Here is a 14,349-nt window from a genome sequence, read left to right on the forward strand (position 1 = left end):
CAGTGCAGATAAATCCCCCGACAAGCGCAGCCCCGTTATCTGTCCCCGAATTATCAGCCGGCAGCCTGTCTGCTCGCGGGCGGGCTCGCTGCTCGAGCGGCTGTGACAAGCGGCTTGCGTGGAGGCATTTTAACATATGGCTTAGTTGGGGGCCTCTTGCTGAAAATATCCTACTCCTCACTCAGCATTTATATTGTGCCACTGGTCACGTAAGTCATCCTGTGTCGCTTCCAGTTAGGCACCGTGCTCCGTGCACGGGAGGAGCGTCCTCTCCTCATCGCGAGTTATTTGCAATCACACCGAATTGTTCCACGAGCCCATTATGCAACTGATAGGGCTCTTCAAGATGGCTTTGGGAACAACACCAGCCTGAGCGTTCTGTTGTATTCATTCACATTACTCTAAAGGATAGCTTGCTTTTGTGAACATTTTTCTGGGTAGAAAATTTTTTTTTCAACAGAGTGTTTGGGAATAAAATGGGTCACAATCACTAAGGAAGACAGGCTGCATGTTTTATTCACAAGCACATTTTGTGAACGTTTATTGCTACATACACCCAGCTCTAGTGAAGATGGACATCCCTAGTTTTCCTTCTCCTTTGTTTCTTATTTTTGTCTCCGTGTATTATCTGCAACATATTGACATTTTCAGCTGCCAGCTGGAGGAGGAAAAAAAAAAAGAAAAAAAAAAAGAGTTTCTGGGAAACTATGCAAAAGAAAAAGTTTTTTCCCTCCTAAACCTTTTCCTTAAATTCAATTATATCGCTCTCATCCGCAACAGTCTAATGGCCATTTACGGAGTCCATATCAGATGCAGCCACACAGTTTCTGCTGAGTGAAAATTTCTCTGGCAAAATGCCACTTCATTTACTGGTAAGTTGTTTGCTCAGTGCATCTCAGCTTGAGAGATTTTCACCAGCTACCACACAGGATTGCCAGGATGAATCCCTGGCCCAGTCACATCCTTGATCCTCAGGGGAGTGCCAGGGACCCTCTTCTGTGCTATCAACCCTGGGAGCTCTCCCAGCCATTTGGCTTCCCTGGCCAGGTAGCAGCAGCTGGGTGTTTGTGGAAAATTTCTGTGCTGAGTTCTCACACTTCCAGGTTTCTGTCTTACCCAGCTCTCTTCTCTAAAGGCTGTTCTTTTCATCTTCCTCAGAAAGGTCAGTATGGAAAAGGAAAATTATTTTTTAAAAACAGCTCTAAGATAAAGATGAATTGGCAAAATAAAAAGTCTCACTTAAAAAAAGGGGGGAAAAAGGAGGTGGAACAGGGAAAAAAATAAATAAATAGCCCCTTGGTTTTTATTTTACTACCCTGCCATCCAAACAGGCCACCCAGCATCTCCTTTCTACCAAGTGCAGGGGAAGAAGACAGACTGGCAATGCTCCTGCCATTGAAAACACAACACACTCCTGCTGCCCCTTCTAGATGAAGGTCTGTGAGCATTATGGAAATCTTAATTTGTTAAGCAAGGCCCGCAGCTCTTCTTTGAGGTACTGAATTATTATTTCCATTTTACAGGCAGGGGAACAAGAATGGAGTGAGTGAGGGTGTTTGTGCGAGATCCCAGATGTTCTCCATTACGAACCCTTGCGCTTCCTGGCTGCAGCATGACCTGACTGAAGTGCTAAATAACATCCAGCATTTGTTCCTTTCATACATCCACACCAGCCAGTAGCAGGAAGCACAGTTGCAAACTCATGCAAACCTGGGAGGTCTGGGGAAGGGTTTGGGTTCATAAGCACATGTGCCCTGGGACCCAGAGAGCAGAAATGCCGGACAGATTAACCTTCTGTGCGACAAGACACACCTCCTGCCAAGGGGGGGGCAAGGGCATGACTGCTTCTGGCTAGCAGGAGCATTTGCTTTGTAAAGAAGCAGGTTTCTAAGCACCTTGCTTTACTCCCCTGGCTGCAAAAGGGTGGGAGGAGAGGTGTGCAGGACACTGTCAGAAGAAGGGAGCAGCAGCAGAAAGGCAAAACCACCACCACGTGAAGCCACAAACAGCAGTGGTGGCCTCCCCACAGCTTCCATGTGTGCTGCCTCACACACTACATTCTCTACCACCCTTTCACCACAGGGTCCAAACAGTGTGTGGTGTTTATGCTTCTTTTACTGCACTGACATATAGTCACTGCAGAGGGGGAAAGAGGCAAATATTTACCCAGCCAAAGCAGGGAGACCACAGCCATGATGACAGGCGCAGAGCACACTGCCCCAGACAGATACAGCAGTGAATGATGAAGGTAGAAGAGTTATCCATGACAAAGTGAGGAATCATGCTTGAACCAGCACCACCACCCTTCTGGAGGGTGACGTGCACATACAAGAGTCTGTATGTGGTCCTCAAACAAACCAAACTCCTGACTCCTCTTAAATTACCACAAAAGTCCCACTGAACCCCCCAATAAGCTAAGATTTATTTCCAAAGTTCTTCTACTCAGAAATATGACAATGCCTTGCAGTCTACCTGTTTCATTTGGGGGTACACTGGGGATTGGAGTAGATGGCCTCCAGAGGGGGGTCCCTTTCAGCCTAAATTAAGCTTTGATCCTGCAGTTCTCCAATTTTAAGGGAGATATCTGAGCCAAAGCACCACTCAAGCCACAACACTGGTCTTCACCACATAATCACTTTTATCCTCAGTGCATCTTTGAGGGAATTGTTCTTGGTTTCAGCTTGTAAAAACAACATCCCTGTGGAGATACAGCTGCAGCTGTGTTAATATGGCTGGTCACCCAGAAGCTTCTAAAGGGAAGCTGAACCATTTCAACTCACTTCACTAAGAGGATGCTGCCTCACCCTCTGCTTTTGGCCTCAGAGCCATGGCAATGGTATGAAGGAGGGCTTTCAGTGTGTGAGCCAGATTACCCCCCACACACACATGCAGAGCCCAACTGGATTTCATAACAGGCTGAAAAGCTGTGGCCTCCCCATTAGCATCAACAAATCACCCTGCTTAACACACGGTATCTGTAATCACATCCAGTCCAGAGCACAGATTATGTTAGAAACGACCTTTTAAATCCAAATCACCTCCTCAAGATGCAAGGGGTTGTACAGAAGAGATTTTCTCTCCTTGGGTAGCCTGGATGCTTTCCTGTTACACAATGTCAGTCCAGAAGCAAAGGGAGGAGCTGTGCCTTGGGCAGCGTGTGCAGCTGCCCATTCACCAGGTTTTGTGCCTTTCGCAGGGCATGTAGAACTGCAGGTGACAGTAAGCTTGTGCAAAGACCCACCCAATGCTTACAAATAGCAATATGCTGCACTTATCAGGCTCTTGAAGCTGTGGGGCTTCCAACATCCTTTTCCTTTTCTTTCAGCTTGCCTTGGAGGTCACTCCTCAAAACGTCGCCGAGCACCATTCACCCACATCCAGCCATAGCCGCTCATCTTCTCGGCCACAGGACAAACAGTGTGCTCCAGCCTTGGCTCACCCTTCCCCTCCACATCATCTGGGCTGACCTCTTGCCTTCCCACGCAGAACAGCTGGCTCCATCCGATCTGACATGTTTCCTAAGGACCTTCTGGGGGCTGCACCAGTTTTCCACTAACACCGCACTTTGTTTATGCCCAGAGGTCTCCAGGTCAGGAGGCTGCTGGGGGTGGAGAGCCAGAGCCTTTGCTTTACTGCACACACAGAAGGAGAGGCAGAGCAAGACAAGCTGGAGATACTCCCCTCATCGTGGCAGCACCAGCTGCCATCCTCTGATGGAGCAGATGAGAGAACTCGCTGAGAAAAAAAACAGCTTACACAAAACCTGGCTCTGTTAGACATACATATAACTGCTGTGACTCACCACAAGTTTGTGATGAAGGGATGAGAAGAGGGAAGCAAGTGGAAGTAGCACTGCTGTCACTGCTCTGAGGAGGCTGTCCTGGACCATGCAGGACGTGCAGTACATCTGCTGGACACTGCTTCCTACCTCATGCCTGTTCTGAACAGTAAAGAATAAATAAGAAAGGGGGAAAAAAGCAAAGAGCATATGCCCAGTTTAGGACCCTAACCCCAGTGAGAGACCCAGCAGACTGAGATCAGTAGTGGAGGAGATTGGGTTCAGTATCAAGGAGGCTGCTGGCACAGCACTGCAGGGACAAGCCATGTCTTTGAACAACGTATTTCACTCAAAGGTTTTTTCCCTGCTATGGGGAAAACTCTCATGGCAAAAATGGTGCTTAGTACAAGATGCTGCCACCCTCTGGGGCACTACAGATCCTGGCCATGTCAAAGAGACATCCTCAAAACTCAGCATTCCCTTCCACACCACGTCACATCACACCACATCCCTTTCAGGCGAGTTGATATCCATTCATCCCCCTTCAGCAGAGCCTCCCATGACACATGGATGCATTTAGGGTCAATGAAGATGGGGAAGAGCACAAGTGCTTTTGCTGCATGTTGCCTGAGCATTAAGACAGGACACCACTAGCATTCGGGTGTGCAAAGTCAAAAGCTGTTTTTGCACCAGGCAAACCACTTACCTCCTCACAGCCCTGGTCTCTCAGTCTGAGGTGATTCACTTTGAGCAGCAGGAAGCTGTTATTTAAACACAGAACACAGCTGGGGAAGCACCTGAAATCTGGCAGGGGCTGAAGCCCTTGCCCCAGGGCTCGGGCCCTGCCCCTATGCAGAGGCTGGTGGCTCTGGGCAGGAAAACCCCAGCACTTGCAAAAGCCCCAGCAAGGCTGATCCTCGAGAGCCCCAGGCAAACCAGGCAGCAGTCAGGTTTAAAAAAGCTCCCCAGGAATGGCTGGAGTGCAGTGCTTAACACTCAGTGTGGGGGTGAGGGGAGACCCTCATGATCTCCCCTTCCCTGGTGCTGCAGCGCAGCACAGCCTGGCCTCCTGCTCCCATTCCATCAGCTGGGACCCCCTACTGCAAGCTGTGCCCTCCCCAAAGCCACAAACCTTTGCTGATGCCAGCAAAGAGCCTCTCCTGTCCACTCAAGAACCCACACCACTCGCTGCTATCACTTGTTGCACCCCAGCTTTCCACTGCTCCCTCAGCTCTGGCATGGGAACAACCCACCCTACCCCCCAACAACTGGAGCAGGAGCACATCACCCAGGGCCAGGGTGTGCAGGTGAGCTGGATGTGGCCACCTGGTCCATCCTGGCAACAGCAGGGTGTTTGCAAGAGCAGTTGTCAGGGTTTTTGCTATTGCAGAGGGGATGGATACTGCACCTCCACCAGGGAAGGTCCAGTGCCTTGGCCCTTCATCACAGAACTTCATCCCACTGAAGGAAAATGTTTCATCAAAACACTGCATTTTGTACCCTTAAAATGGAGTAGGGGGGCTCACTGAGGGAGCACACACAGAGCCCAGTTTAACAAGCCACACGTCACCCCAGGAAAACACCCTGGACTAACTTGATTTCGAGTGGCACATCTGCAGCACCTTGCAGCTGAGCTGACAGCCTGAACAAGCAGGAGAGACAGGCATTAAGGAAAACAGAGTCAGAAACAAGGGGGGAAAGAAAGACCAGAGGAGCAGAGACAGCCTAACAACAAAGGCTTGTCTGTTCCAGAGGAAGGAAAGTAAGTGTGTGCGTGTGTGCCTGTGCAAAGAAAACGAGTATTTTTTTACTTGAAGTTGTATGGACTATGTGAGAAAGGTGCCTGCATACACACAATCTAAGTATGAATTTATTACAGAACAGTCAGTGTCTCTGTGCTTAATCATTGAAGATGAAGACGTAAGTGTGAGTTATATGTGTGCTATCTGGGCACAGCTAGAGAGGATGAAATGTTTATTGCATCATGCGCTGACTAAGAGAGGGGGTGCTCACCTGAGGAAGGGAGTTGCAGGGTAGTGATGCAATTAGGGCGTAAGTTTATACAGCAAAGCCACATAGCAGAGCGTGTTAAAAGCATTTTTGGTAGAGATTTCATGCTTGACTCTGTAAGCACCCATGAGTAGTAAGGAGGAAACAGCCCATGTTTGGGGGCTGGGAGTGAAAAGAGTCCAACTCTGCACACGTGAAAGAGGGACAGACCATGGGATGCTCACAGTCCCAGAAGGGAAGCAAGGCAGGGATGCTGCAATGTGATTGTATGTGTCAAAATTCACTCCAAATGGATGCCAGGAGCTTTATAATCTGGCTAATGTTGGTGTTGCACCCAACCTTCAGAAAACACAGCTTTTCAGGGAGCAACATTCAAGTATTAGCACAAAGAATAAGAGTCAGAGAGTCATTTAGGTTGGAAAAGACCTCTAAGCTCATCGAGTCCAGCCATTAACTCAGCGCTGCCAAGCCCACCACTAAACCGTGTCCCTAAGTGTCACATCTACATATCTTTTAAACACCAGAGATGACGATTCAACTACTTCCCCGGGCAGCCTGTTCCAAAGAGGGCCAGGGTGTAGAGGTGTCTCAGAAACACATCCAAGCCTGGCACTGCTTTCAGCCTGATGTTCTTGCTTGCTGAGGTGGGGTGTTTTCCTCCTTCCTGCAAGGCCTACCGTGGTTTGAACACGGGTGCTGTTTTACTGAAATCTGCACATTTCAGGAAGCTTTTCAGAAAAACAAAACAAAACAAAACAAAGAAAACAAACACCAAAACAAAACCAACCAAACAAAAAAAAAACCAAAAAAACCCACAAACCAAAAAAGAAAAAAAAAAAAAGAAAAAAGAAAAAAAAAACATTAGGTTTTGGCCCCTGAATGGCTGCGTGGTGACAAAACATTTGCATGTGCCCGTGTGTTTTATACATGAGCACATTGCTGGGGGCGCGCATGGGCATGTGCGCGGAGCGGGGGAGAGAATTTGGGGCAGGAGGGGAGGGGGACGGCGGCGGGATGTAGGCGGGAGAGGCGCCCTCGACTGCTGCCCGCACACCAAGCGGGGCTTTGTGCTCTCCTTCCATGGCAGGAAGCTACGAATTCCCAGGAAAATGAAACCGGCTTCCAGGGTTCATGCAAGAAAAACGTGGTTAGAGGAGGCGGGGGAAAAAAAAAAAAAAAAAAAAAAAAAAAAAAAAAAAGGAGAGGCGAGAGCCCCACAGCAGAAACAGGCACGGCCGTGCACAGAACAGTTGTTTCCAGGTGCCCTCTTCTGGCTTTGCGGGAGCTTCTCCTCGGGACCGCTCCGCCCGCAGCCGGCACGGCTCGGGGCACCGGGGCAGCCCCGCCCCGGGCATCGGGCACCTCCCGGGGGGCTGGAGCGCTGAAACGGGGTGCTCTCGCTGACAACAGCCTTCCGCGGGCAAACACTCGGCACTGGTGAGGCCGCACCTCGAATCCTGTGTTCAGTTTTGGGCCCCGCACTCCAGGAAAGACACTGAGGTGCTGGAGCGTGTCCAGGGAAGGGCAGCGGAGCGGGGGAAGGGTCTGGAGCACAGGTCTGATGGGGAGCGGCTGAGGGAGCTGGGGAGGCTCAGCCTGAAGAAAAGGAGGCTCAGGGGTGACCTCATCACTCTCTACAACTCCCTGAAAGGAGGTTGTAGCCAGGTGGGGGTCAGCCTCTTCTCCCCGGGTAACAGGTGACAGGATGAGAGGAAATGGCCTCAAGTTGTGCCAGGGGAGGTTTAGATTGGATATTAGACAAAATTTCTTCACCGAAAGGATGGTCAGGCTTTGGAATAGGCAGCCCAGGGAAGTGGTAGCGTCACCATCCCTGAAGGTATTTAAAAGATATGTAAATGTGGCACTTAGGGACATGGTTTAGTGGTGGGTTTGTGGTTGGACTCGATGATCTTAGAGGTCTTTCCAAACCTAAGTGATTCTATGATTCTAAATGTGTTTGGGGCGCTTTTTTTTTTCCCCTCTTTTTCCTAACCCCCATATCATCCCCATGTGTGGAAACAGAATCTTACCAGGACCTTCCTCTACTCACCATCAGCTTGCACCACTGAGCTTCTGTAGCCACCACAGTGGACACCATGGGCTGGAACCAGGGGGCAAGGAGTGATTTACACAGCAGAACAGAATAAGAGAAATAAAGTTATGAGTCCTTTAGAAACTGAACACTTAAATGTATTTATGCAGATGCAACCTGCAGGTTAATGTGCTTCCCCAAAAAGACTAGGAGAGGGGCAAGAAGAGACTAACAGCACGTGGGTTGTTCTATGGTTCTATTTAAAATAGGGTTAGGAAATCCTTGCATCCTTAAAAACAAAAGCAAGCCAGTGCTGCTCATTTGGGAGAGTGCTTTCGGTTCCTTGTTGCCTCCTGCCTGTCTGGCGTCCCCGTTCCAGTTCCTCCACCAGAATTAGCAGTTTCAGATGTTCCAGCACCCCTGCTGCGTGAGGAACAAGGAAGCACATACAGGACAAAACCATTAGAAGCTGGGAAAGACCTAAGACGAGCTGCAAGGCCCTACTCTCACCTCTGCCCTTCCATTGCCACTCAGCCCCAAACACATCCCGAATGCTGAGTCTCTGACACTGGGTTTTGACTTTCAGAAAACACGTTTTCTCAATGCACTCTCTGGGAAAATTCGAGGCAGCAGACAGGGAGGTTTGACACATGTTGTGGAAGTGGCAGGACACATCTGAGCAGCTGCAAGAGGAACAAAAACCTGATTCTGATTGTAGGGAAGATCACAGACAGAAAATAGCAACTCGTGTTGTGTTTCAAACACAAATAACAGAAATCAGGAGTTTAAGAGAAGTCTCTAGTAATGACCACTCTCCTTGGGGGCAAAACAAGGTCTAAATTAGATGGGCAGTTAACCATTATTCTATCTGTGCATAGGGCTGATCTCTTCTACAGTCACAAAATGCACTCTACTGGGGGAAAGTTCATGAGGGCCATCTGAGTTCATGAGTTTGAATGAGCTCCCTTTAAGCCTGGCCTGTGATAAACAAGCCTGACATAAACTATATATAAAGCCTGTAACAATAACAGCTTTTCCACTGCCTATTCTAGGGAAAAGCTTTATGGCCCCAAAATACTCCCAGGCCTATTAGTCGGGATGTAAATTAGTGCAAGGAAGGAGTAAAAGGCATGGGAGGAAGGGCACAGAGCCGTGGCTGAGCTGTGCTCATGTGGTCCCACTAGATGACAGCACCAACATGTTTTTGTCACCCCGTGCTCACACCAGCACCAAGCAGGCTGCTGCAGGCAGGACACCTGCTGCCTCCTCTCCTTGACCCTGGAGACAGTCAATAGCCCAGCTGAAGGAAGCATTTGGGTCAAATCTTCCCAGACAGGGCATTGCACAGGAGCTGCTAGATAGTTCTGTGATGTAAACTGCCTTCCCTGCCTAAAGGTGTGCACCAAAAGCTGACTAATAGGTGCTGTATTCTGCATCCCTAAACTGTTGTCTTCGTTGTATGGCCAGCCCACAAATTCCTCTTCTCCAGGGAGTCCAAGAAGCCATCAGCTCCCTGAGCAGCAAAGGTCTAGCTGCCCCTTGAGCATGAGTCTGGCTTTGTGTCCCCTCCTCGAGCCACAGTGTTCACCACCCAAGGTAGAGACTTTAGCCCAAGACCACTGTAAAAGGGCAGCTCTGGCTGTAAAAATTCCCATGCTTCATGCACACAACTCACCTCAGGGAATGCCTTCAGCAGCATGTTTTAGGCAGGCATCCGTCCTGGCCCGCTCTGGGCTGTACCTGACCAAAAGGCTGACCCTAAAGTGGTGGTGGCTTGGTGTCCATCCTGCTGAAGCTGGCGAGAGACCCATGGCAGAGATCCACAGCCCGGGTTCCTGGCTGGCTGCCACACCATCTGCAGACAAGTTCCTGCTTCCAAGGCACGACTGCCCCATGAGACCGTCCGCTCGCTCTTCACGCGCCCACGGGACACTTGGAGCTGGGACAAGGCGCGGAACAGCCGTCCCACACTGGAGGTGAGCCAAGTGCTCCAGGCTCACACAGCTGTGCCCATCCCCAGGCTCGGCCCACGGAGGGTCAGTGCCTGCAGTGCAGTCTGCAGAGCTGGGCTAAGCCTCACCTGTCCCACAGTGAAGTATCACCTATGTCATTTCTTTCATCCCACCTTCCTACAGGAGGGGTTTTTTTCCCAAAAGGATGAAGCATCTTCCTTTTATACCTTGGAGAAGCAGAGCTTTTGCTTCCCTTCTGGTCAATCTAGGCCTGTAAACCATTCTTCTATACTATTTCCTTCAGCAGCTCATGCCCTTTAAAACTCCAGGAGAAGGAGAGGGCCAGCAGTTCTCGCTGCTTAACATGTGTGTACATATGTTGAGTCAGTTGAGACAGCTGCTTTGGTGCCCGCCAGTAGTGGTGCACTTTTTCATCTCCAGATAAGATATCATGCCTGCATTTGCCTAAGGTGCTGTCAACAGATGTTCTTCTCTGGCACAGATGCTTTGAGACAAAGGAGATTCACAGCTGCTTCTTTTACAGTTGCCTCTCCTCACATGTTGACATACCCTCTAACCCTGGCGCCTGTGGCTCTTCAGAGATGCAATTTAGTGGTTTTCCAGTGTAAGGGAAATCCAGTTTTCCTGATGTGATGCTGCCAATATCAACAGAGATGTCTACTGCAGGTAACATTTGATATTCAGACACGTAATATATCCAGCCTCTTTTCCCTAGAATATACCAGATAAGCTGTACCTGTGGTACAGGGATGCCACAGAAGAGGGGTGGGATGGACAAGAACTAACCTGATAAGAGAGTGTAGCTTGGCAGCAACAGTCAGGGACATATTTGCTGTTCTCAGCAGCATCAGACTAGGCAGCCCGTATGTGGCCTAAATTTCTAGGCAAGATGAGATGTCTGATAAAGGAAGAGGGTGGGGGCACCATTTATTTCCACCCCTTTTCCCTTATTAAGCAGACTTCCCTTTGGAAAACCTTGGATCCTAGTAACTCCTCCAATAGTCAGTATTTAATTTCCACTGCAAGGCCTAAAGGCTCCTACAGGTTCACTTGCTGTGCAGACAAGTTTCCTTCCCAACAGCACTTTTTTAAAAAACTCCACGTTACCCAGTTCCTCTTTTGCAGTGGCTAGCTTTAGGCTAAGCCTGCCTTTTTACAAATGGCTAAAAGAAAAACAGAGTCTATAGAAACCATGAGCTCAGCAAAAGGGTTTCAGAGGTTTTGCTGGCTGAGCTTTGGGTTTGAGGTACAGGCTCTTCCCTTTTAGAGTAGGATCCACGTCCTCATTCTGCCATTCACTCACGATGGCCCTGGCTACTGAAATCACCGAAGCCAACTGAAACGGAAGGTTTGGCTGCTACGGTGACTGGTGTATCTGCAGCACACCGGCCTTGCAGTCACCCTTGCCATTCGTGCACAGCCATTCTCGGAGACACAGCTCCCTCAGGTGGTGCCTTTAACAGCTGTAAAACCTCCAGGAAAGCAGAGATGGAAGAAAACAGCAGTGCCAGCATAAACCTACAAGTACTCCCTTCTCATACAAGTGGAGAAATCAGCATCCCACTCCCAGCAGGAATATTAACAGGAGCATCACGGGAGCATCACAGGCCTACAGACCATCCCTTGCTCTCCCACTTGACAGGGCAGGGCGAGCCACCAAGGGACAGGCAAGACACACTGTCATTGTGAGATAAGGGATCAGGAGTCAGAACAGAGCAGGGGCAGAGCAGGGCAGGCCCCCAGTCCCCTGGCACAGAGTTTCTTTCTAGGGCAGGAGCTTAGTGAGTTTCTTCCCAGCAGGATCCTCCAGAAAACCTGCCAATAAACACAAGGGGTCTCTGGGGCACCCAGCCAAATGGGGAGTGGGCTGAAGCAGGCTTTGGGAAGAGCCCATCATGGAAGCACTTGAGGTGCATGCATGTTTCATGAAAGAAAAGCTGGAGACCAGGGCACCCTCCCATAGGAACTTGTTGGCAAACAAGAACTCCCTTATTTCATTCCCACTCTTCACAGGAAAGCTCATTTTGCCTTTAACAGAAGAAGAAGGGGTTTTCTAACTCCAGTTGCTAACAGCAGCAGTCCTGGACGTTTCATCCTGTGGCTCTTCAAGGGCCAGTCATCCTAATGCACCAGCCTTACCACCTGTCCCCATTTCACTGGTGTTCAGCCAGGGAGTGCCAAGCACAGGAATACTGTTTTGGGATGCCTGCAGGCAGGTTTGTTTCAGAGCTGTTTCCCTGCAGGGGTTTGCAGTGGCCATGCCAAGCACATGTCTACTCACACCCCTCTGCTTTGCACCGTGCTCGCTCGCCTGCCCCACGCCACGGGAAAGGGCTGGGAAGGAAAGCAGGTATTTGTGTGGGAGGCCAGGCAGCAGCCCGAAACACTTGCCTGCTGTTATTGTGTGGGCATAGAAAGCGTGTGGGAAATGCAACCAATGAGCATCTCTGTTGTGGGGTTATCTCTTCCTGTTATCTCAAAACTACATTTCGGATACACCGAAGGCAGAAACTGTCGAACAATGTCACCCACACCAAAGGCGGGTCAGGCAGCGGCTCCTCAGTGCTGCTGACACCAGGTGGGCAGGATAAACCTCCCCTCAGTCATTTGTCTGCCCTAGTCTTTGCTTTCTCCTTCCCTCTGCAGGTGTCAACTGGCAGATCACTCTGGTGATGCAGTGGCCAGGGAGGGAGAGCAGGGCCTGCCAGCACTGTGGGCTCTGGGCCGATGGCACTCACCACATGCCCAGAGAGACTCAAAGAAGGGGGAGTTGGCATCAGCTGTGCACTCCCCATGCCAGAAGGCAGCAAAGAGGTGTAGTACCTCTGTCAGAGCCAGGGATCACTCCTGACAGCACTGGCAAAGGCTGCCAACAGCAAAGCAACCTGAAGTAGGGCTTCTTGGGGTAGGCACAATCACGAGGCATGATCATGATCATGCTTTGAAGCCATGAGGGCACCTTGGAAGTCCCCTCTCCTCCCTTAGGCTGACATGTGCATAGGTGGAGTCCTGAGGTGTCGTTTGAAGAGGAAAAATAAACTGCTCAGAGTGGGTGTTTTGTAGGAAAGGAAAGCTAGAACAGACAGTATTGCTGCAACAGTGCTGCCTGAGGAAGGGTAACAAGAGGTGAGAACAAGGCAGCTGGTCCTCAGATTAAAAAGGGAGGGGGAAGCAGGAGGCCCAGCAAGGCATGCAATGCATGCCCCTGCCCAAAGGGTAAATCCCAGTTCAGATGAGAGCTCTGCATGGAAAGACACATTCCAGGACTGCAAGTCAGTGTCTTTTCCCCATAGCATCATTTCAGCAAACATCCCAAAAAAGACATTTGTACTAGCCACGGTTTCCTTCTCTTCCTTTGACTGGTTCAGAGTTTTATTTTCGTTCAGCCTGGACAGGCTAATACCCAACTGACACACAAGCAGGTCTTGTCTGCTTTACTAGAAAGGCCAAGTTTGGGCAGCAAGTGCTGCTGATACCACATGGACTAACACTGGGGTAGAAGATTTGTATCTTCTACAGAACCAACCATTTTTGTGTGCGTGCCTGCTCAGCCTGCCCATCTGGTGAGCACTGCAGAACCACAGCACGACTACAGACCTGCTTTGGGCACGGGGCTGCACTTCCCTCCCATTCCTTCAGCGCTGGCTCTGCAGCACACCACCAACCAAAACTGCCCCCTGCTAATACCCAGGCAGCATGAACTGCATCTCTCTGAACAGGGAGGATGAGGCAGCACATGGATAAGGACAAGCCCAGCATGTCAGTCATCTTATCTCATCCCCCTTAAGAGAATGGGAAAAAACTCCTCACCTCCTGTGACTCACTTGTGGATGCATCTACGAAAGAAGAACCAAGAAATGCTACAGCAAGCACCACCAGAGCCAAGCACTTCCTGTTATTTCTTAGGTCCCGATGTCAGCTGATTTTCCAGAACTGAAACATCCTCTACAGCATAAAACCTGAGATTTGAATGCTCCATGACACACATTTCAGAAAAATTGCTGACTTATCAAGGATGCACCAAGTGGAATTCACACTGTACAAGTATCACCCGCTGCAGCAGGTCAGGAACAAATATGAGGCATCACAAAAACAATGGTGGCTATCAAAGAAAAAGGCACCCATCAAAAATAAGTATTGCCCTGGTGAGTTTTCCATTGCACAGGCATACTCTGTGCTTGTAGCACTTTCTTGCCTGACAAGGACTGTTTTTTGGTATAAATTCAGCTCTTCTTTGTTTAGCTTTGAGCCTCTTGGCATGTAAGATGGAAACATTCAGCTGAAAAAAAGTCCCATAACCCAGAAGAGCCCTCAATGAGTTGGCTGAGGCTGGTTACAGCAACGGGGTGGAGGGCAGCATTAAGACACACCCCTCTACACTTCACTCATGCCCACTGCTGTGGCCTCTGTCCTGCCCTGTACTCAGAGTGCCCACTGGCAGCCCTGCTCCCCAGGGAGGTGAGCCAAGGGCAGCTCTTGGGTGTGCTCAGCCCTCCCATGTCTTAAGCTGAGACAATAGAGGTTTCCACAGTTCATAGGGTTGTCTCAAGCACAGT

This window comes from Pipra filicauda, unplaced genomic scaffold (assembly GCF_003945595.2).
Source record: "Pipra filicauda isolate LSUMZ 115617 unplaced genomic scaffold, ASM394559v2 scaffold306_size1276767_pilon, whole genome shotgun sequence".
NCBI classification, from domain to species: Eukaryota; Metazoa; Chordata; class Aves; order Passeriformes; family Pipridae; genus Pipra; species Pipra filicauda.